The following is a 23,241-nucleotide window of genomic DNA, read 5'->3' as shown; positions in this document are numbered from 1 at the left end:
CTGCAACAACAGAAGACCATTACTCATCAGTGATGCTGATTCCTTAGCATCTCATGTCCTGATGGCAACATATGTCCCCCTTCCTCACTCACTAACACAATGACCTGTCCTTGAAAACCCTTTGAACCATACTCAGATTTATCAACTGCATGGTGCAAAGGTTTCAGGGAATAACAGATCCCCAGTACCCCTGCTGGTCACCCCGTCTGATTCCAGGCAGCAACAGGTCCCCTGTACCTCTGCATTGCCCCATCTGATTCCAGGGAGCAACAGGTCCCCTGTACCTCTACATTGCCCCATCTGATTCCAGGGAGCAATAGGTCCCCTGTACCTCTGCATTGCCCTATCAGATTCCAGGAAAGAATAGATCCCCTGTACCCCTGCTTGTCACCCCATCAGATTCCAGGGAGCAACAGGTCCCCTGTACCTCTGTATTGCCCTCTCAAGATTCCAGGGAAGAATAGATCCCCAGTACCCCTGATTGTCACCCCATCAGATTCCAGGGAAGAATAGATCCCCAGTACCACTGCTCGTCACCCCATCAGATTCCAGGGAGCAACAGGTCCCCTGTACCTCTGTATTGCCCTCTCAAGATTCCAGGGAAGAATAGATTCCCAGTACCCCTGATTGTCACCCCATCAGATTCCAGGGAAGAATAGATCCCCAGTTCCCCTGATTGTCATCCCATCAGATTCCAGGGAAGAATAGATCCCCAGTACCACTGCTCGTCACCCCATCAGATTCCAGGGAGCAACAGGTCCCCTGTACCTCTGTATTGCCCCATCAGATTCCAGGGAGCAACAGGTCCCCTGAGTGTACCTCTACTTTGCCCCATCAGATTCCAGGGAGCAACAGGTCCCCTGTACCTCTGCATTGCCCAATCAGATTCCAGGAAAGAATAGATCCCCTGAGTACCACGTGCTAAAATGGGGATCAGTTCGGTGCAAAGCATGACCAGGTGGATAATGAATTATCAGACCTCAAAAATGTCCCTTTGCCATCAATCTCAATCCTTCATTTGTCTGGTCCAGTCACACAAAATATCAGCACAAGAAATAAATTTACCAACAAAATATGCTTTCCCTGACATTGTTTACATGCAAGAGACGTTTCTAGACAGTAATTGACACTGACAAAAAAAAGACATTTTTGTCATAATTCACCCTGTCCTGATCTCATAGTTCGTATCACTCAGCTGTTGTAATATAAACAGCTAAATGTGGAAGGTCACTGACCTGGTAATTGACCAGTTGCCATGTGACCATCTCATTGCAAGAGAGAAAGACCGATAGGTGTAAAAGACTCCATGCTATCAAGCTGCGATACTAGCAATCCTATCGCCATCAATCTGCGACTATGACAGACAATTACAGGCATTATGTCTGAAACAAGCCCTTTCTGACGCAAACTGTACAGTATTTAATTACAATTTTCTGCAACAGCTGTACCAATCATGACGGCCGGTCTGAACATAATCACCTCATTTTCAAATGATTAGTGCTCACTTAGAAAACTACTATCCACACAACAAATTAAAATAACTTAGACATCAAAGAAATCCCAGACTTACAGGTCATCATATCAAGGACACACAATCACCAACGCTGTTCAATATCACGAATGCACGGCATGTATTTTGAATTATTTAACCATTCCATGTATAAGCATTAATACTTGATTGTTGACAGGAAATAATTACATGACTTGTCATTACGTTACAAAATAATATTTTCCACCTTTCCATCGTCATGTGATTTTCCCATCAATATTCTAGGAAATATCTCACCTTTATGGGACGATGAGGTTAAACCTCAGCAGCCATCGAGACCACTCATTCTTATGCATTGAAATGGTGGGCGCGTGTTCCCAATGCCACAGTGATTCATAATGTTGCAGATATAGCACCAGTAACACTCAGCCCTCAAGCTAGGGCAAATATCAGTGGGTGCAGGCATCAAATTCAAATCAGCTAAATATGCATGTAAAACATGAATTATATTCACACTATCAGTAACTTAAACAATTATGTAGAGGTTTGTGAGAACTCAATCAAATTATTTCTTCATTATTTTACACATTTGTGTATGATTTCTAAGTTGTTAAATACCATTGAACATTCTTGACATAAGTACACCCAAAGGACCTTCAGCATCTAAATAATCTTTAATAACAAGAGAATAATTACTATTGTACAATAACATTATATATATTACTGATAATACAACTTGCAACCCCACTAATTCAGGGCTGTATGAACTTTGCTATATCTGGAGTTGCTGGGATTGTCATCAGTTCTTTGTTTCAATTTTTTTTCTTAAGATATGATCTAATGGCTGAACTGGATTTTTGAGTATTGTGGCGCCTAAGTTGACTGGCCACCCATGCACGCCCTACTCCTGATAGAAGCCATATAGCCATAGTCAGTGACCACAACAGCTGGTATGTAGAGCTTCCTCATCCAAGGCAGCACACCTTTTACACAGAAATCAATAATATATTCATTGGAACAAAATTTTAAGACGTCACCAGTTTGAAAAAGATGTTTTGAGGATGTTTGTTATCCGTCGAAACAGATAATGAACATCGCGATTGGGGATTAGCTTCACTTGATGTATGATAACGCTAATTGTACTGACAGCTTCGGAATCACACCAGTAATTATCAGGCATATTTGGACATTTTTCTCTCCAAGATAACTTCCTAATCTTCAATTTGTGGAAAGTGTCTGGCCAATCAGCAGTGTGTTGAAATTTCCCTACCTGACACAGCCGTTACACAATATATCACACTGTAGCAGTAGTCATCCCAATTGTTAATATAGCACATTACCCAGCTTCCAGTGGGAGTGAGTGAGTGTTTGTTTGTTTTTTAAAGCTGCACTCTACAATATTCCAGCCTTTTGACAGTGGTCTGTAAATAATCGAGTCTGGACCAGACAATCCAGTGATTGACATCATGAACATCAGTCCATGCAATTAAAAATTGGGGTACGATGACATGACCCAACCAAGTCACAGAGCCTGACCATCCGATCCCAATGCCTCTGACGACAAGTGAGTCGCCTTTTACAGCCAGCATGGGTTGCTGAAGGCCTATGCTCTGCCAGATCTTCACGGAGTGAGTGAGTGAGTGAGTGAGTGAAAGTGATATCCTGCTCCCAGAAGTAGTGCAACAATAACTTGGCAAGTGAGCAGACAATGAGTGAGGGAATGTTAATATTCCAGGTCTATTGCTGTGCCCAAAATGATACAGTCTGGACCAAGGTAACCAGTGACTGATGGCATGAGCAACGACTATGCAATTGGGATACAAGACACCATCAGTCTCCATACACTGTAAACGATAGCCCAAAAAGCCTGGGTCTGTGAAACAAACAAGTAACAGCACCTACCACTAGACCTTCACTTTGCAGAGTACAGATTGAAAGATATAATACAAAGTTAATTTGATAATTCAGTATAGATTTAATTTACTACGCATGTTCCGACCTTTTATAATTAGAACTCATGAATTGATAGCTTTCTCAAGTAAATAGCATTCGTGAAATCATTTATATTTCATGACCGCGCAGGAAAGAACCAGCATGTATTTGAAACACAGCTGTAATCTGTTAGAGGAACAATGTTTATGATCTTCCAAATGGGAAAGAAGGATATAATATGATCCAGAGGGAGGGTAATCACAATGTTCATAATATTCAAAGAAGCAATAATGGACCATTGACCAGTCTGGACCAAAGGACCAGTAATCCATTAAGGACCATTGATGCAAAATGAACCTGTCATGTAACAAATTGACCAAGGACCATGGCTTTCAGGGCATCACTGGTGCAAGGTCAGACAAAGAACAGTGATTCAGGGCATGGCTTTCAGGGCGTCACTGGTGCAAGGTCAGACAAAGAACAGTCATTCAGGGCATGGCTTTCAGGGCGTCACTGGTGCAAGGTCAGACAAAGAATAGTGATTCAGGGCATGGCTTTCAGGGCGTCACTGGTGCAAAGTCAGACAAAGAATAGTGATTCAGGGCATGGCTTTCAGGGCGTCACTGGTGCAAAGTCAGACAAAGAATAGTGATTCAGGGCATGGCTTTCAGGGCTTTCAGGGCGTCACTGGTGCAAGGTCAGACAAAGAACAGTGATTCAGGGCATGACTATCTTCACTGGTGTAATGTCAGTGTGCACGGTGATTCAGGGCATGGTTTTCAGAGCATGACTGGTGCAGCATCTGTACTCTACTTTCTGTCCAAATAATACAGTATTTATTTCACAATAAAGTTCTGTCATAAAAGAATAAATAATACAGATTTTAACAGAAAAGGGACTGCAATAAAGAAATTGTAAAGTTTCACTGAGATTTCCTTTAAATGGGAAGAACTCCAATTACAAACACTTTTCAGCTTCAATGCACACCTTGAAAAGGTGCAATGGGGGTGTTTTTGCCGACAGAGGATGTATCATGCCTTTGTCAAGGGAGCCGATTCACAGCACACGCCATAGGGAGGGTACAGTGACCCAGGGATCAGTGTTGCCTCCCTTACCTAATGGGTTCTGTTGGTTATGGGTTTGAATCCATACTTTGATGCAATTATTATCCTTAGCACCACATGTATTATTGTGGTTGTCATTGTGGCAAATGTCCCCATCACATGTGACTTTGGCCTTCCAGAATGTCGACATCGTAACACTGTTAAAAAAACAATATGCCAAACTCACCCACACAAAGAAATAAATTTTGTACAACTTTACTGCAGACAGGCATCTTTCAAGGACTTTTCACTACTTTATTATATATATTTCATATTTCTTTGGAATACCCCCCACTCCCACTCCCACGAGGCATTACAAAGAGCAGGTTTCAAATATCCAAGGCTGACTGGGGTATGAAAGAGAATAGATAATGGCCTGCACCTACTGTGACATGGTGGCATCTTTTTCCTATTGAATAATTAACATTCCAATACAAAAGAAGTTTTGATATCTGCTGATTTCAAACTCCAGACAGAAATGATTTTTGTATGTTTTTACAATCCTATGTCTTAAAAGCAAAGGCTTAAAAAAGGACCGGATAGAAATTGAAATCAGATATTATGAAACATGACTTTGCTCTCACAGTTTGTCAAAACTGAGGTGGATGACAAGCTTTTCCGGAAAAGGACTTATATGTGATGCAGGAACATGTTGTTGTAAGTTCCCAGTCAGAAACACACTGCTAAGTCCGACTACATATTAGGAAGAAAGCATCAGGCATATTGCCTCTAGATTGAATGGATTGAGGTATCTTTACTATCCAAATCATTTAACAGAATCTGTAGACATATGAACAGAATAAGATTTGTTATGAGACAAGCTGGATCCTACAAAAAGACAAAAATATCTTTTAATCAACTATTACAGCTGAAAAATATATTGTAATGTAGCAAAGAAAAGTTATACTATCAAACACCATTTGGTTTCACAACTGTCTTCTTTCAAGACATTCCTATCAATGTCTCCTGGAGGGAAATATATGAAGGACTTCCTCATATTTGAATGGGAATTGAGGAGGAAGATATAATTGATGTAGCCTATACCCAACCCCTTCTCAGCTCTAACAGCCTGTAACTAACTCCTTCTCAGCTCTAGCTGCCTGTAACTAACTCAATCTCAGCTCTAGCAGCCTGTAACTAACTCCTTCTCAGCTCTAGCAGCCTGTAACTAACTCCTTCTCTGCTCTAACAGCCTGTAACTAACTCCTTCTCAGCTCTAGCAGCCTATACCCAACCCCTTCTCAGCTCTAACAGCCTGTAACTAACTCCTTCTCAGCTCTAGCTGCCTGTAACTAACTCCTTCCCAGCTCTAGCAGCCTGTAACTATCTCCTTCTCAGCTCTAGCTGCCTGTAACTAACTCCTTCTCAGCTCTAGCAGCCTATACCCAACCCCTTCTCAGCTCTAACAGCCTGTAACTAACTCTTTCTCAGCTCTAGCTGCCTGTAACTAACTCCTTCTCAGCTCTAGCTGCCTGTAACTAACTCAATCTCAGCTCTAGCAGCCTGTAACTAACTCCTTATCAGCTCTAACAGCCTGTAACTAACTCCTTCTCAGCTCTAGCAGCCTATACCCAACCCCTTCTCAGCTCTAGCAGCCTGTAATTAACTCCTTCTCAGCTCTAGCAGCCTGTAACTAACTCCTTCTCAGCTCTAGCAGCCTGTAATTAACTCCTTCTCAGCTCTAGCAGCCTGTAACTAACTCCTTCTCAGCTCTAGCAGCCTGTAATTAACTCCTTCTCAGCTCTAGCAGCCTGTAACTAACTTCTTCTCAGCTCTAGCAGCCTGTAACTAACTCCTTCTCAGCTCTAGCAGCCTGTAACTAACTCCTTCTCAGCGCTAGCAGCTTGTAACTAACTCCTTCTCAGCTCTAGCTGCCTGTAACTAACTCCTTCTCAGCTCTAGCAGCCTGTAACTAACTCCTTCTCAGCTCTAGCAGCCTGTAACTAACTCCTTCTCAGCTCCAGCTGCCTGTATCTAACTCCTTCTCAGCTCCAGCAGCCTGTAACTAACTAATTCTCAGCTCTAGCAGCCTGTAACTAACTCCTTCTCAGCTCTAGCAGCCTGTAACTAACTCCTTCTCAGCTCTAGCAGCCTGTAATTAACTCCTTCTCAGCTCTAGCAGCCTGTAACTAACTCAATCTCAGCTCTAGCAGCCTGTAACTAACTCCTTCTCAGCTCTAGCTGCCTGTAACTAACTCCTTCTCAGCGCCAGCTGCCTGTAACTAACTCCTTCTCAGCTCTAGCAGCCTGTAACTAACTAATTCTCAGCTCTAGCAGCCTGTAACTAACTCCTTCTCAGCTCTAGCAGCCTGTAATTAACTCCTTCTCAGCTCTAGCAGCCTGTAATTAACTCCTTCTCAGCTCTAGCAGCCTGTAACTAACTCCTTCTCAGCTCCAGCTGCCTGTAACTAACTCCTTCTCAGCTCCAGCTGCCTGTAACTAACTCCTTCTCAGCTCTAGCTGATTATGCTCATCTTCTTTTCAGCCCTAGAAACATTCAACTCCTGAAACTTGAAGGTTCCTTAAGCACTCAAGGGCTCCTTTATAGAATTATATTTACTCAACCTTGTACATAAGTATATTTCAGGGACTATATGTATTGGTTCTCACAGTTACATTTAGTCTCACAAAGAGTTTCCAAGGCCAGACGAAGGGTTCCCTGAGGTAAGTGTCGCCTACTACATCAGTGACAGTTTAGTCGTTAGAAGGACTTTGTAATATAGGAGCTCTCTTCATAACCGATTGTTCAGTTTTGTCTTTTCTTCATGGAGCTAGTTTACATGAAATGCTATCTGGACATGCTATATGGTGTAGAAGTCCCTGCTGACCAAATACGGCACTCATCTGTCTCATGTGGTGTAATTACGATGAACAACATCCATAACGTACTTGTAAACGGATCTACTTTTCATCCAATCTGACCCTGATATCTCCTGGGCCACAATAATTGTATCTGTCTCCTCTTGATTCGTCTAACCCACTGCACACCCATCAGCCATGATGATAACACTCTGACTACAATAACTGAATACATCCCCGGAGAGCCTGGCCACATACTCTCGTCAGTCATCGGCAAATGTTGGACTAAACCTAAATAATACCACTGTCTCTTCAACGTGATTCAATGAATAAATACGAGCAGTCTATACCACACACCTACACATTACGGCTGTCACATGAAGAGGGTTTCAGAAAGTACAACGTTTGGGAGGAGGGAGCATTAGACATGATCATTTACATACACAAGTGGGTAACAAGAGAGTTGGGACTGACATCACTTGAGACAGTGTATCAGTTACATCACGGGAGGTACCGGTGTAGGAATCAAACATGGATCTACGGAGTGATGAGCAAACACTGTACCCGCTAGACTACTGCAACAAGACAAAAGTTAATGGGCAAGTGGACAGTCTGGTGTCTGATAACATGGGGAGTCGAGTGTCAGATAACATGTGGAGTCTAGTGTCTGATAACATGGGGAGTCTTGTGTCTGATAACATTGGGAGTCTGGTGTCTGATAACATGGGGAGTCTAGTGTCTGATAACATGGGGAATCTAGTGTCTGATAACATGGGGAGTCTAGTGTCTGATAACATGGCGAATCTAGTGTCTGATAACATGGCGAATCTAGTGTCTGATAACATGGGGAGTCTAGTGTCTGATAACATGGGGAAACTGGTGTCTGATAACATGGGGAGTCGAGTGTCAGATAACATGGGGAGTCTAGTGTCTGATAACATGGGGAGTCTAGTGTCTGATAACATGGGGAGTCTGGTGTCTGATAACATGGGGAGTCTGGTGTCTGATAACATGGCTAATCTAGTGTCTGATAACATGGGGAGTCTGGTGTCTGATAACATGGGGAGTCTGGTGTCTGATAACATGGCTAATCTAGTGTCTGATAACATGGGGAGTCGAGTGTCAGATAACATGTGGAGTCTAGTGTCTGATAACATGGGGAGTCTTGTGTCTGATAACATTGGGAGTCTGGTGTCTGATAACATGGGGAGTCTAGTGTCTGATAACATGGGGAATCTAGTGTCTGATAACATGGGGAGTCTAGTGTCTGATAACATGGCGAATCTAGTGTCTGATAACATGGCGAATCTAGTGTCTGATAACATGGGGAGTCTAGTGTCTGATAACATGGGGAAACTGGTGTCTGATAACATGGGGAGTCGAGTGTCAGATAACATGGGGAGTCTAGTGTCTGATAACATGGGGAGTCTAGTGTCTGATAACATGGGGAGTCTGGTGTCTGATAACATGGCTAATCTAGTGTCTGATAACATGGGGAGTCTGGTGTCTGATAACATGGGGAGTCTGGTGTCTGATAACATGGCTAATCTAGTGTCTGATAACATGGGGAGTCTGGTGTCTGATAACATGGGGAGTCTGGTGTCTGATAACATGGGGAGTCTAGTGTCTGATAACATGGGGAGTCTGGTGTCTGATAACATAGGGAGTCTGGTGTCTGATAACATGGGGAGTCTAGTGTCTGATAACATGGGGAGTCTGGTGTCTGATAACATAGGGAGTCTGGTGTCTGATAACATGGGGAGTCTTGTGTCTGATAACATGGGGAGTCTAGTGTCTGATAACATAGGGAGTCTGGTGTCTGATAACATGGGGAGTCTGGTGTCTGATAACATGGGGAGTCTAGTGTCTGATAACAATGGGAGTGGTGTCTGATAACATGGGGAGTCTGGTGTCTGATAACATGGGGAGTCTAGTGTCTGATAACAATGGGAGTGGTGTCTGATAACATGGGGAGTCTAGTGTCTGATAACAAGGGGTAATGGTGGGGTAGCCTAGTGGTTAAAGCAAAGACCCGGGTTAGATTCCCCAGATGGCTTCAATGTGTAAAGCCCATTTTCTGGTGTCCCCCACCATGATATTGCTGGAATATTGCTAAAAACATTATAAAAACAATATTCACTCACTCACAATAACAAACCAAGGATTACAGTAAGTCAGGGTGAATCTTGCATTCAAACCCACAATAAGTGCATCCTGGCACAATTAGGAGCCAGAACTCTTTGATGTGCCACACACGAGGGTGCCACACATTTTTGAATATTATGTTCATTAAAAAATTACACAGTAGGCTACCCCTTCAGCAAAATCCTGTAAACGAACAGGTGATAAGAAACTTGGTCAGTACAAATTTGAAATTTGCAATAAAAAAATCACCAGACATGTTGATTTACCGTTTAAATTGTATTTTCGTTCTGCTAGGCATTGATTTACATCCAGGGATTAAGATTACCTTAAATATGACTTTTAACGAGTCAAAGTATGGCATTTATGATATATGTATCCATTACCTGTCAACTAAAGTTCGTTTCAAGGCATGAATAGTGGTATTCTGACCGTGGTTGCTGTTTATAATGGTGAGTTGTGCAGTACACAACATTTGCTTAAGAGAACAAAATGTACATTACCGGTGTCATGAGCCTCTCTCTGGACCAATAGTTGGACACATGTGAAATTCATGTATAAGATATCAACACATACTATGATGATCAATGATGATAACAAAGGTGAAAAATACATGAACTTCAGCATTGATTATTAATTGACGATACAGAAATCTTTATTTTTCTCAACCTTGTTTACAGGTGTCATCTAGTCTCATCAGCTAAAACTATCGCCACTACTTCACATTTACACAGGATATGTTATACCTATTGAAACAGACTACTAGAAGGGGTTTCTGTGCTTGGTTGATCTCAGTCCTGTGTGCTCTGTTAGCGGGATGATAGGCTATTGAGCTCCCTCACTGCTTAAGTAAACATCTTACTGAACAAGACAAACTTTATTCATTTACTGAATTATCACTGAATCAATAAACACACCTGGACCTTCCCACATTACTCGATACATCCATGCACTGCTTTGTCGGATGGTAAAAATAACAACATAAAAAACAGCAGAAATATTTTAAATGTTAAAAACATTTATTTAAACACATAAAAATTATTTAAATGAAAATATTTAACACCACTATGAAACATATATTTCAAGCTGGGTTGCTAAATAATAAATATTTAAAAAAAATGTTCTATGATAAAACTGTCCTCAATGTGTAAAGCAGTGTTGAAGTCAGTGCAAGCAGCAGTACCAGATTCCAAGAGGCAACTACGTCCCTTTGAAGACAGAGTAGAAAGTACAAACAGTATTAGATGTAATTCTTTGATTCTTAACAGTCAGCAATACTCCAGCAATATTCCAGCAACATCACAGCAACTTGGACCAGACAAACCCGTGACTGAAAGCACGAGCAATGCATGATCCCCATTATCAGTAATGAATGATAGATCCTGACCTAGTGATTCTAATATTAGTCCAGGCAAAATAAGGTTTCAATTTAAACAAAATTGCAACAGAATGATTTCACCACGATGCACTTCTACAAGGTCCCGAAAACAACATACTGAAAGTCCCATGCAATCCCAGTTTCGGAAATATGTCTAATTTGCATAATCCAATATGGCCCCCAAGTATCAATATATCTTCCATATTTCAGAAGAGGTTCAATGTTTTGATGAAAAAAAGCATGTGCTGTATTGCGAAATAGCCATTGTTTCTAAAATTATATTCACAACTACTAAACGTTTTTGACTTTTGACAAATCTACACAAATTCAAGATGGCCACCAATTTCAAGATGGCTGACAAGTTTCCTTAAAATGAGTTTAGACTATTGAACCTTTTAACTCCAAAACAGTGTGCTAGGACATATATATATATGTATAATTATAACCTGGTACACTAACTGACTAATGTACAGTTAACACTTCCAAATAAGAAACTGCATCACCAGAGACCTCTGGTGGCCACAAATTCCAAGATGGCCGACAAGAGATTGATGGATATACATGGAATATTAGTGGGGTTGTAAAAACAATTGGGGCCTACTCTGATCTTGAATTCTTGGAGCATGTTGAAGATGTTAGTAGACTAACATGGAGAAAAACAGATGCTAGTCGGCCAACGTGTATCAAGCAAGGATTCTGACATCATCAACAGTTGCTGGTCCTCCCTGAGCCTTCCACAGCCGGCGCACACATAGCATCTGCCAAGTTCATGGCTCACTTCTTTATTGGGTGAAAGAGCTACCATTAATAAGTCTCTAGTTCTGTCATGATATGATGAACTGTTTCATTAACTGGATCACAGACATATTTAGGTGGGAACCTGCAGTTGAAACACAAACAGGATACTACACCCAGAAGATAATTCAACAAATTAAATATGATGCTTTATTTTTTAAGCAAGAAAATTGGCAAACAAACCAAACAGCTTTAAATCTCTTTTTCACTGGAAGTGCACTAGACCACTGTCATGCAAAACCTGTCCCTTAGATTAAAACTAAGTGCTTATATGGTCAGACGAACCTGTCCATAGTTTCGACGTCCTGGCCAATCCTGAACCATGTCAAGGCAAAGGTTGGCCAAAATAAATGGAAATAAAACCCTATCAAATAGTGATGATGATACCAGGTGGTCATGAAAAGGTGAGTGTATCCTGCGATACCAGTGGCACATCACAAACACATGCAAAGGCAAGTCAATTGTTCATCTAAAAAAATAACAGGAATATATGGTACAACTCAAAATAGGGAATTGCATAGTATATCATTTTTGTCACTGATGCATCAAATGTATAAATGCCTCCCATAAATGCTTTTAAAAGCTTTACTGGGGCCTTAGAAGTTGTAACCTAATCAAGCAACTTCTGAGTGTTGTATGATGATCTTTGAAATGTTTGTAAAAGACTATGATGTAGACTCCAAAGATTGGCCTAAATAAATAGAAACTTGACAAATATTTTTTGCCATGATAATCCCAACAGATTACCTATTACTGATTATTATGTCAAGAAGCTCTGTGAGGGTGCTGATCGCTCATCGTACAAAATCTTAATACTTTACTAAGTCATACCCACCATCACGAATACCTAAAACCAATCTCACTGGACGAGACTTACAAGCTACATACATAACAAGATAGATAACTCATATTCATGAAGATGTCAATACATAAAAGACATAAGATCAGGAGTCTGCAAGGAATTCTATAAAAAGGTTTATTGACTTCTTCGTGCTGCCCTATGTTTATGATATGTGCAGACAGATTGTTTCTGAATCTGATGAATCTACTTTTAGCTGGAAGTGCTTCTAACTATTTAATTGACAGTCTAGAAGCTGGTGAGTAAGTAAGAAATCGTACAACTTTATGGACAAAAACTTCTGGTTTACTGCATATAGCAACATATTGATGTCAATTCTTACAGCGTTATGAGCTTGGTAACAGTGTAATAATCAACATGGAAAAGTGGCTACATGCAATAAACCAGAAGTTGTTATCCATAAAATGGAAGTGCTTTTGTTTTGTTTAACAACTCAATGGTTTTATTTAGGACAAAGTCCTTATTCTATTTGTCTGCTCGTTTTACGCATCATTAACACAAAAGTATATTCCTGTTAGATTTTATATCAATCCAGGTGCTAATACCTTCAGGAATGTCTTAAATAGTAATAGTGTATGCTCAGTAATACAGCTTCCTTCACATGCTCAGGTAAGTATGTGAAGGAAGCTCTGTTACTACGTACTTCAAAAACCAAATATTATACTCAGTATTGTTTCCTATTGCCTCAACTGTGTGTTTCTGTATTTATACAGCTGAAATGTACATGGGCCCATGGCCCCTCATATATAAATAAAACATTACCCCCCCACAAAAAATTTAAAAATGTTCATGTATAGATAAGGGCTTTTGTCAAGTACTTTTCCAGTGTGATGGGCCTGTCTCTCTCCGGAACAAGAGTTGGGATCATGTGAAATTCCTGTATAAGATATCAACACATACAATCGTGAGGCTGTTGATTATGATGATCGATGATGACAATAGAGGTGTAAAAGACATGATCATCATCATTGATGATTAATTGATAATAAAGAAAGCATTGATGACAAATCTTTATTTTTCTCAAGGAGTATGCAAGGAATTCTATAAAAAGGATTATTGACTTCCAGTAACCCTGAGCATTTCTGGTGTCCCCCGCCGTGATATTGCTGGAATATTGCTAAAAGCAGCATAAAACCATACTCACTCACTCACTCCAGTAAGCCTGCGAGGTACATTTACAGGGAGACACTGTTGATATGAAGATGGTAGTGTTCCTAAATAGTGTTCCTTTCCTAAGAGGGGTTTCCGGAGGAGCAGGGTCCAGGCCAAGAGGCTTCAGCAACTATTCAAGTCACTGAACTGCATACTCATCAGGACACAGGACTGTGTGCTACACCTGTGTTTCATGCAATACATCATTGCTATTGTTGAAGGTGTTTGTGTTTGCTTGGATGCACTGTTCCTTCATTTCTAGTTATGTACTATCTGAACACCTGTCTTCATAAAACACAGTGCCATAAATTATATTTGCTCTTAATTTGCTTCCATATATCAAACACATCAAATAAACATTTGGCTCCATGCTCATCTGACTTCCTTGATGGTCATAGTTTATTTTGATAGCTATACCATCTGTCCTGCGCTGAAACTGAACAGTTGTTTGAGTGGCCTACTGGGGAAAGTGTCATTTATAACACAAAAAGCTGGAGTCTGCTGCCCACTCAAAGGAAAAATATAGGAAAAATTTACAATGCTGATGGCATGTCCATGGGCAAGTGACTTTGTTCAAATGTGCCTCTGTTCACCCAGCAGTGAATGGGTACCCGGTAGGATGAGATGGCAATGTGGTTGTTAACCTTCTGGCACCGAACAGGCAGCTCAGTTGTATACTTCCCAGGGAGCTGAGAATGATTCTTGAGTGCACACTGATCCAGTGACTGGGGTAAAAATAGCGCTTTGAGCATGCCCCGAGTGGTGTGGAAATATGTGCAATACAAATGGACGATTATTATTATTATTATTATTACAATGTCAGTAACTGATGACAAATTATAAATTGTTTGGATTGAAACATTATTATGCATTCTGTTAAAAAAAAATATTGTTCAAGTTATATAGACACACATGATATGCAGAAAAACTGTAGGAGACACAGAGGAAATAGGGTTAGACTGTACAGACTATAGACAATAGCTAGTGATCTTGTCTTTGCAACAAAACACCCTGCCTTGCTTCAGGGTGAAAAGTGACTACACCGTGCTGCTATCGATTAAATCAGGAGATTGGCCATCTCTCACAGCTGGGATATTCCTGGACGGGGGAAGTGTTTACGCAATGTTATCAGTTGTAATGGTTAATAAGTCTCTGTGCTGACTGCATCAGCAACTATCTTAATGGGCAACATAGTCGCTAATTGTCAAGTACGGAAATAGCAGATACTAAATCAAACTCATTATACTCACCCTCATTGTACACTGAAACAGCAGAGTTGGAACTTACAGGTTCAAGTATACTCACCGACAAAAGAAAGCCAACCATAGAAACATACAGAGAAGTACATTAAGAAGAGACGTTTCCAATATGTACCACGTAATGACAAAACTAACAACTGGTCAAGTGTGACTATTCTTATCACGACATGCTGCACGTGATTTCCAAACATTACACGCTAATCCTGCATGAGACGAATGGCGCATCTCTAGTCATGGGTCTATGACATCACATGTGATGTGTTCATGAGCGGTGGTTCTCACAACATACCAGTATGTTTGTTTGTGCATTGAACCAATCTAATGTCTCTTGAATATGAGTAATTCTTCATGTATTAACCAACATGTATGGTATTTATGTTCCTTTTGGTGGTGAGTATATCCTCGTCTAATAGGTATACTCAACTTTGCAGATCTGGATAGATTGTAACACTGTAAATGTAAATATCGTATTGAAAACCTCGAAAGCGGCACATAATATGATAAAGCGATATGCCATAGACTCTGTGAATCCATGTCACTTGCCAGCGTGTTACATTCCACTATACACATGGCTGAGTGATTAATGATACCTGGATTCTGCAGGCATACATGCGTATGCAATAATCTACTGCAGTTAGATGTTGTGAGATGAGTGACTGTAGGTTGAAAATATAAAATTCTGGTTAGTTATCACAAAATGGCTACAAAACTACACTGATGTCTATCTTTATAACAGCACAGATTTAGGCTGTGGGCATGTGTGCAACCCGTACCCCCAAAATTATAAAGGAAAATATCGTTTGGTGTTAAAATTCTATAATTCACGTTAAATCAAGGTTACTTGACATACATGGAATTCATACCAGTATACATATACAACACAGGTCCCCAAACAAATAATGAAACAATAGCACATATTCCCTACCCAGCACATATTCCCTACCCAGCAGGTGGTAATATCCAATCAGCCTGCAGGCCTAGTATTGATGCTTAATTCATTCTGAATATATTATCTATTTCACCCTGAATACCTGCTGAGGGTTTTTATCAATTTCACCCTGAATACATGTATTATCCATTTCACCCTGAATACCTGATGGGAATATATTATCCATTTCACCCTGAATACCTGCTGGGAATATATTATCCATTTCACCCTGAAAACCTGCTGAGAACATATTATCTATTTCACCCTGAATACCTGCTGAGGGTATCTTATCCTTTGCAAAGTGTTGAAGGGAGATTTCACCCTATGTCTGTTCAGCTTGTACATTCTCTTTGATCTCTATGTATTGCATCATTTTATCAAGGCTCTTTACCATTTATCATCATTGCTATAGCCCAGCACGGGTCTCTGCGGCTACTGGAGTGGCTACTGGAGCGGCTGCTGGAGCAGGTACTGGAGCGGCTACTGGAGCAGGTACTGGAGCGGCTACTGGAGCGGCTACTGGAGTGGCTACTGGAGCGGCTACTGGTGCAGCTACTGGAGCAGGTACTACTCCTCCCCTGCGTCCGTCTCTTACTGCTCTCAAGGAGGGGTATAACTGAGAAGGACATGCCCTGGGTTCAGACATGAGGAAGACATTATGATCTTGGGTAATGAATCAAACCCATAATTTCCCGTGCTGCGCCAGGGAGGCCACATCACTGTGTACTCACAGAAACATTTATCACAGATTTGCCCTCACCCTGTCCACCACTCCATTCAACAGGATTTGAGAATTAAGGATGGTATTGGATACAACATTCAGAGAAAATAGACCTGCTCTTAAATACATTTTTTGTCAGCTCCAGACATTTTCTTGTATAAAGGTGCCTGACTAAACAGAAACTGTTTGCAAGGCCTGTCAAAAAAGATTTATGTCCAATCCATCTGTGATGGATCTTATCATGCAGTCATGATGTATGCAGGCTAGACTAGTTTTCATGTTTGACTATCGATGACTGCCCAGTCGTTGACGGGCTGTGGGGAGGAGGACAGGTATGACCTTCGGAGCCACTGAGTCTGAGACAGAACAATAATGGCTTTACAGAAATGGGCTTTACATATTGTACCCATGTCGGGATTCGAACCCCGACCTTCAGCGTGACGAGCAAACACTTTAATCACTACCAGACCGAATTTCCATGGGGTTAGAAGTGAACCTTTGAACTTTAGATATTACCAACAACGTGCAAGATATATTCCTCTTGGAATATAAGTTTCATTTATAACATAGGAGTTATGACTATTCAGAATGACCATATTGAGTGAGCTATGCTTATGTTTATGCTTACATTATGACCATATTGAGTGAGCCATGCTTATGTTTACATTATGACCATATTGAGTGAGCCATGCTTATGTTTACATTATGACCATATTGAGTGAGCCATGCTTATGTTTATGCTTACATTATGACCATATTGAGTGAGCCATGCTTATGTTTACATTATGACCATATTGAGTGAGCCATACTTATGTTTATGCTTACATTGACCCTTGTGGAATGTGGGTGGGACAAGGTGCCCAGCACCACATTTGCCCTCACAGCTGACTATCACGCATCCCCACTGACGAGGATCATTACTCACACTTACAGTCACTGGATTGCCTGGTCCAAACTTTATTAATTACAAACAACCATGATATAACTGGAATACTGCATTGAAATGTAAATAAATACTGTTTTGTGTATCTAATGCATCCCTTTCTTGAACATCACTTCTTTCATTGATGAAAGGAAGATTTGAAAAAATATCAAAACAATACTTCATCATTTTATGTCAACATGTTATGGGTAAAAAATAGGCCTTGTAACAAAATCTTCAGAATGCCATCAATTTAATTGACAATATCAGGGGTGTTGAAGGACTACTCAAATAAGAAATTTGGTCAAAAAACAAATTTCTTTCTCTGCATCCAGATCTTGAGTTGAAATCAATGCTGACATTAGACATTATTGCCCTCCCCAGTGTTTCCACAGCACATCCCACACATGATGGAGGCTGGGGCTGGAGGAACATGATGAAATGTAAACAGACTGAGTGTGAAAAATCACATAAAACTCTCATTTCTGCCAGGCAAAAGCTTCTTCATGTGATAGGAGGCAAACCTTTTTCACTGAAGAGGCACCTAAGGCAAAGCGGCTTAGCATAACCTCACCACATATTTCTCCCTAGACCTCAAAAATTATTCCACAAATATGCATTGATTTATACATCCATCCCAACTTAAGATCTGCTAAATCCATACAAGCTTCAGGAAGATGTGAAAAGAGCCTGCGACAGTAAAAGATCTATACAAGGCCCAATGAAGAGATTTTTCATATTTTTCATTTTCATATACTTTGAAGCACAAACGTAGCTTTTCTTCGATTCTAATATCAGGAAGATGAGATAAATCAATTTTCTCCATATCTGGAGTCACTGATGGATGATATTGATCTGGACATAGCAGATTTTCAATTCTTAAAAAGCAGATGAGACAAGCATAGAAATTATAGCTGTTTACAAGATCCATCTTGATTCAACACTGATTCACTTATCTCTGCACTGTGTACTTTTGACATGATTGAACTATGATGACTGGCTTTACTTCAAGCCTAAAAATATACTTCAAGTATTACAAAGACCTGCCCTGAAAACTTTTGAAACTTTTCCAAACCTATGGGACTTGAAATATCAATCAGTTTCCAAGTCTCAGGAAGGAAAGTTTGAAAATGGACACGTGTGATGAACACGATCAAAGGTGATCTGCAGTGATCATCATGCACAGAAAGATTGAGTTCCGTGACTGTAAAGAGAACCCTTTCCATCTGTGCCAGGCCAGGTCTATGTGTTCTCTGTTCCTTGGTGAGATGTCTTTCTTGTGATACTCCCTAAAGATAGTGCAGATGCAGGTATGGGCATAATCTCCCTGTCACGCTCAACACAGACATCCCAGATTGGGTGCTATTCAATAAACTAGATATAATCAAAGTCAACTTTTCACATCAGAACAAACTTTCCATGTTGTGCTTTGCTGGAGTCAGACATGGCAGCCATGCATAGAAATACACTTCTAATGCAGTATCAATACAAATTGATGAAATATTTAACACACTGTAACCTCCAAGCCTGATTTACCCACTTCAAAGTATAAGCCACAAGTTTGCCTCCTTCCACAAAGAACAGCTTCACCTCAATAGCCATTGATCAAGCTCTTATAGTCACCTTCACTGAATAGACAACACACAGTTCGAGATGATTCGGACATTTCAAAGAAGCAGATCAACATAATCCTTCTCTGTAAATAATAACTTCATCTCTCTGGGCAGTGGTCAGTCATCAATAATATTCAAAGACCCAATACCCACTTTCCCGAAGCAAATATTTCTGGCATATGTAACACTATTTATGTCTTTGTTTGTACAAAGAGCAATAGGCCTGCATTCGGACACTTTTACAGACAGGCAGCAAGGAGATAAGGGAAGTATGCTGTCTCTCAAATATTTCATAAATCCAATCGAAGAATCAGACAAGTGTGACAGGGTGAAAATATGAACATCAAGGATCTGTAAATTGTGTCTATGGTGCGAAGTGTTTCCAATTTGGACTGAGTGAGGTGTGACTGTCTGATTGCTGCAGGTCAGTCATCCCATCTGCTCACTATATGATTCTTTCAATCAAGGTAAATTTGATTCCCAGACAATGGAGTTCTGTGTGATTTGAAATGCCTGACAGATCAGTTCAAGACGGCCTGCCATCAGAAGGGTCAATACCAGCTTACATCACAGCTTAAGATGTCGCAAATTCTGCCCCAATTTGATTTAAAACAACATCACAAAGAATCTTTTTCTTATGTTTGCTTCTTCGTTTTCTGTATATAGATGAAAGGATGCATGTGTTTCTGTCAGAACTGGTAGTTTTCTGACTGGTGATCCACTGCTGTGTGGTGGTGTTGGATCTGTTATATCAATGATGGAAACATATTCTGTGCACTTATCAGATGCAGTACTTATGCCTTAGAAAATGTTTGGCGGGGACATAGTTCCCAAGTTGGTGTTTTTGATAGAATGTGATAAAAGAGATCTCCCAATTTTATGCACGAGAATAGTGTTGTTCCAGTATTTAAGTGAGATGTTTTAGAGTTCTTCTAGGGTTCAAGTGAGATGTTTGAGAGTTGTTTTAAAGCTTCAGTGAGATGTTTGACAGATGTTCTAGGGTTTAAGTGAGATGTTGGAGAGTTGTTCTAGGCTTCAGTGAGATGTTTTAAAGTTCTACGGTTCAAGTGGGTTGTTCAAGAGATGTTTTAGGGTTTAAGTGAGATGTTGGAGAGTTGTTTTAAAGCTTCATTGAGATGCTTGAGAGATGTTCTAGGGTTTAAGTGAGATGTTGGAGAGATGTTCTAGGGTTCAAGTGAGATGTTGGAGAGATGTTCTAGGGTTTAAGTGAGATGTTGGAGAGATGTTCTAGGGTTTAAGTGAGATGTTGGAGAGATGTTCTAGGGTTCAAGTGAGATGTTGGAAAGTTGTTTTAAAGCTTCATTGAGATGTTTGAGAGTTGTTCTAGGGTTTAAGTGAGATGTTTGAGAGATGTTCTAGGGTTCAAGTGAGATGTTGGAAAGTTGTTTTAAAGCTTCATTGAGATGTTTGAGAGTTGTTCTAGGGTTTAAGTGAGATGTTTGAGAGATGTTCTAGGGTTTAAGTGAGTTGTTGGAGTGATGTTCTAGGGTTTAAGTGAGACGTTGGAGAGTTGTTCTAGGGTTCAAGTGAGATGTTGGAGAGTTGTTCTAGGGTTTAAGTGAGATGTTGGAGAGTTGTTCTAGGGTTCAAGTGGGATGTTTGAGAGTTGTTCTAGGGTTTAAGTGAGATGTTAGAGAGTTGTTCTAGGGTTTAAGTGAGATGTTGGAGAGATGTTCTAGGGTTTAAGTGAGATGTTTGAGAGATGTTCTAGGGTTTAAGTGAGATGTCTTAGAGTTGTTCTAGGGTTCAAGTGAGATGTTGAAAAGTTGTTTTAAAGCTTCATTGGGATGTTTGAGAGATGTTCTAGGGTTTAAGTGAGATGTTTGAGAGTTGTTCTAGGGTTTAAGTGAGATGTTTGAGAGTTGTTCTAGGGTTCAAGTGGGATGTTTGAGAGATGTTCTAGGGTTTAAGTGAGATGTTAGAGAGATGTTCTAGGGTTCAAGTGAGATGTTGGAGAGATGTTCTAGGGTTCAAGTGAGATGTTGGAGAGTTGTTCTAGGGTTTAAGTGAGATGTTTGAGAGTTGTTCTAGGGTTTAAGTGAGATGTTGGAGAGATGTTCTAGGGTTCAAGTGAGATGTTTGAGAGATGTTCTAGGGTTCAAGTGAGATGTTGGAGAGTTGTTTTAAAGCTTCATTGAGATGTTTGAGAGATGTTCTAGGGTTCAAGTGAGATGTTGGAGAGTTGTTTTAAAGCTTCATTGAGATGTTTGAGAGTTGTTCTAGGGTTCAAGTGAGATGTTGGAGAGTTGTTTTAAAGCTTCATTGAGATGTTTGAGAGTTGTTCTAGGGTTTAAGTGAGATGTTTGAGAGTTGTTCTAGGGTTTAAGTGAGACGTTGGAGAGATGTTCTAGGGTTCAAGTGAGATGTTGGAGAGATGTTCTAGGGTTCAAGTGAGATGTTGAAAAGTTGTTTTAAAGCTTCATTGAGATGTTGGAGAGATGTTCTAGGGTTCAAGTGAGATGTTTGAAAGTTGTTCTAGGGTTTAAGTGAGATGTTTGAGAGATGTTCTAGGGTTCAAGTGAGATGTTGGAGAGATGTTCTAGGGTTCAAGTGAGATGTTGAAAAGTTGTTTTAAAGCTTCATTGAGATGTTCGAGAGTTGTTCTAGGGTTTAAGTGAGATGTTTGAGAGTTGTTCTAGGGTTTAAGTGAGATGTTGGAGAGATGTTCTAGGGTTCAAGTGAGATGTTGGAGAGTTGTTCTAGGGTTCAAGTGAGATGTTGGAGAGTTGTTTTAAAGCTTCATTGAGATGTTTGAGAGATGTTCTAGGGTTTAAGTGAGATGTTTGAGAGATGTTCTAGGGTTTAAGTGAGATGTTTGAGAGATGTTCTAGTGTTTAAGTGAGATGTTGGAGAGTTGTTATAGGCTTCAGTGAGATGTCTTAGAGTTGTTCTAATATTAAGTCTTCAGTCAGATGTTGGAGAATTGTTCTAGGGTTGATGTGAGATGCTTGAGAGTTGAATTGTTTGAGTGGCCATTTTAGAAGTTGAAAAGGAACAGTAAGGACAAAATATTGAATGAATGAATGAATGAATGAAAACCAAAGTCCTATTCTTCATTTCATTATTTAAAAAATATACTCATACCAACATATTTTCTTAACAAGACTGCTTTAATCTGAAAATAATTGAAATATCAGATACTACAAATGAACTAATATAATTAAACAAAAGATTCATATTATTCTGTCTATATTTGTTGATCACTGGCATGTTTTCATTTTTGGGTCTCCATTAAAGGATTTGTTGTACTAGAACTTTGATACTCATGGACATATGCATGTGCAATAGTTCAGATGCAGAGATTTGTCCCTATAAGTTTTGTTAAGGATGTTCCTGAAGATGTGTTTACCACATAACTAGCTGTACCACTGCTGTGTCAGAGTCACAACAGAGGACCAGTCCCCTGAACTTCCATTCATTACCCTGCTAGCCCAACATACATGCCATCATCACACCTGTAAGTCAAAGTTTTTTGTTTACAGCTATATGACAGAAGCCTGTAAATAATTCATAATGAATAAGACAATCCAGTGATTGATATTGTGAGCATGCATTCAATGACATGCAATCAACCAAGCCACCAAGCCTGACAAACCAAACATAGGTTGTTGGGGACCAATTGTCACCTCAAATCACGGTGGGGCTTTAAGTCTATGTAAACCATAAAACCACTACAATACTGACATATAATTGTATATGAAAAGTATTCATGATCAAATCAATTTGAACATAAGGCCAGACCAATTTAATTGCTAGGATTACAGATTTTTGTGGGTAAAGTGGCTGAATGGAGGAGGGAATGTAAAAAAAAAAAAAAGTACTTGAGAGAATTTTTTTCCGCAGGTATTACGGATTTTAGGAGGCGGGGATGCTGATAGGAGGAAATAAAAATAAAATAAAATATCCCTCACTTGTGCCACAGAAGCTACAAAAGTATTTCAGTATTACCCACCACGCATGTTGCAAGCAATGCACAATAGTCCCTTTATCTAATGACACTCCTTACTGATGACCAGGGTTTACAGGTATCTTTTGGCAGTTTCCCACAAGCAGGTAGACTTTAACAACAAGCTTTTAACTTATTTAAGTTTTATTATATTTTAAAAATATAAAAACAATGTGAAATAC

The 23,241-nt window shown here is 40.0% G+C and overlaps 1 protein-coding gene across 4 annotated transcripts in view; it reads right to left on the bottom strand.

Moving 5' to 3' along the window:
* The window catches only part of LOC139480324 (neuronal calcium sensor 2-like), a 237,514-nt gene that overhangs the window by 43,728 nt on the left and 170,545 nt on the right, over positions 1–23,241 (bottom strand). The gene's annotated exons all lie outside the window — the stretch shown is intronic.

This window comes from Haliotis cracherodii, unplaced genomic scaffold, assembly GCF_022045235.1.
Source record: "Haliotis cracherodii isolate W230 unplaced genomic scaffold, xgHalCrac1.p SCAF_4, whole genome shotgun sequence".
NCBI lineage: Eukaryota > Metazoa > Mollusca > Gastropoda > Lepetellida > Haliotidae > Haliotis > Haliotis cracherodii.
This window is presented reverse-complemented; position numbering and strand designations above follow the sequence as displayed.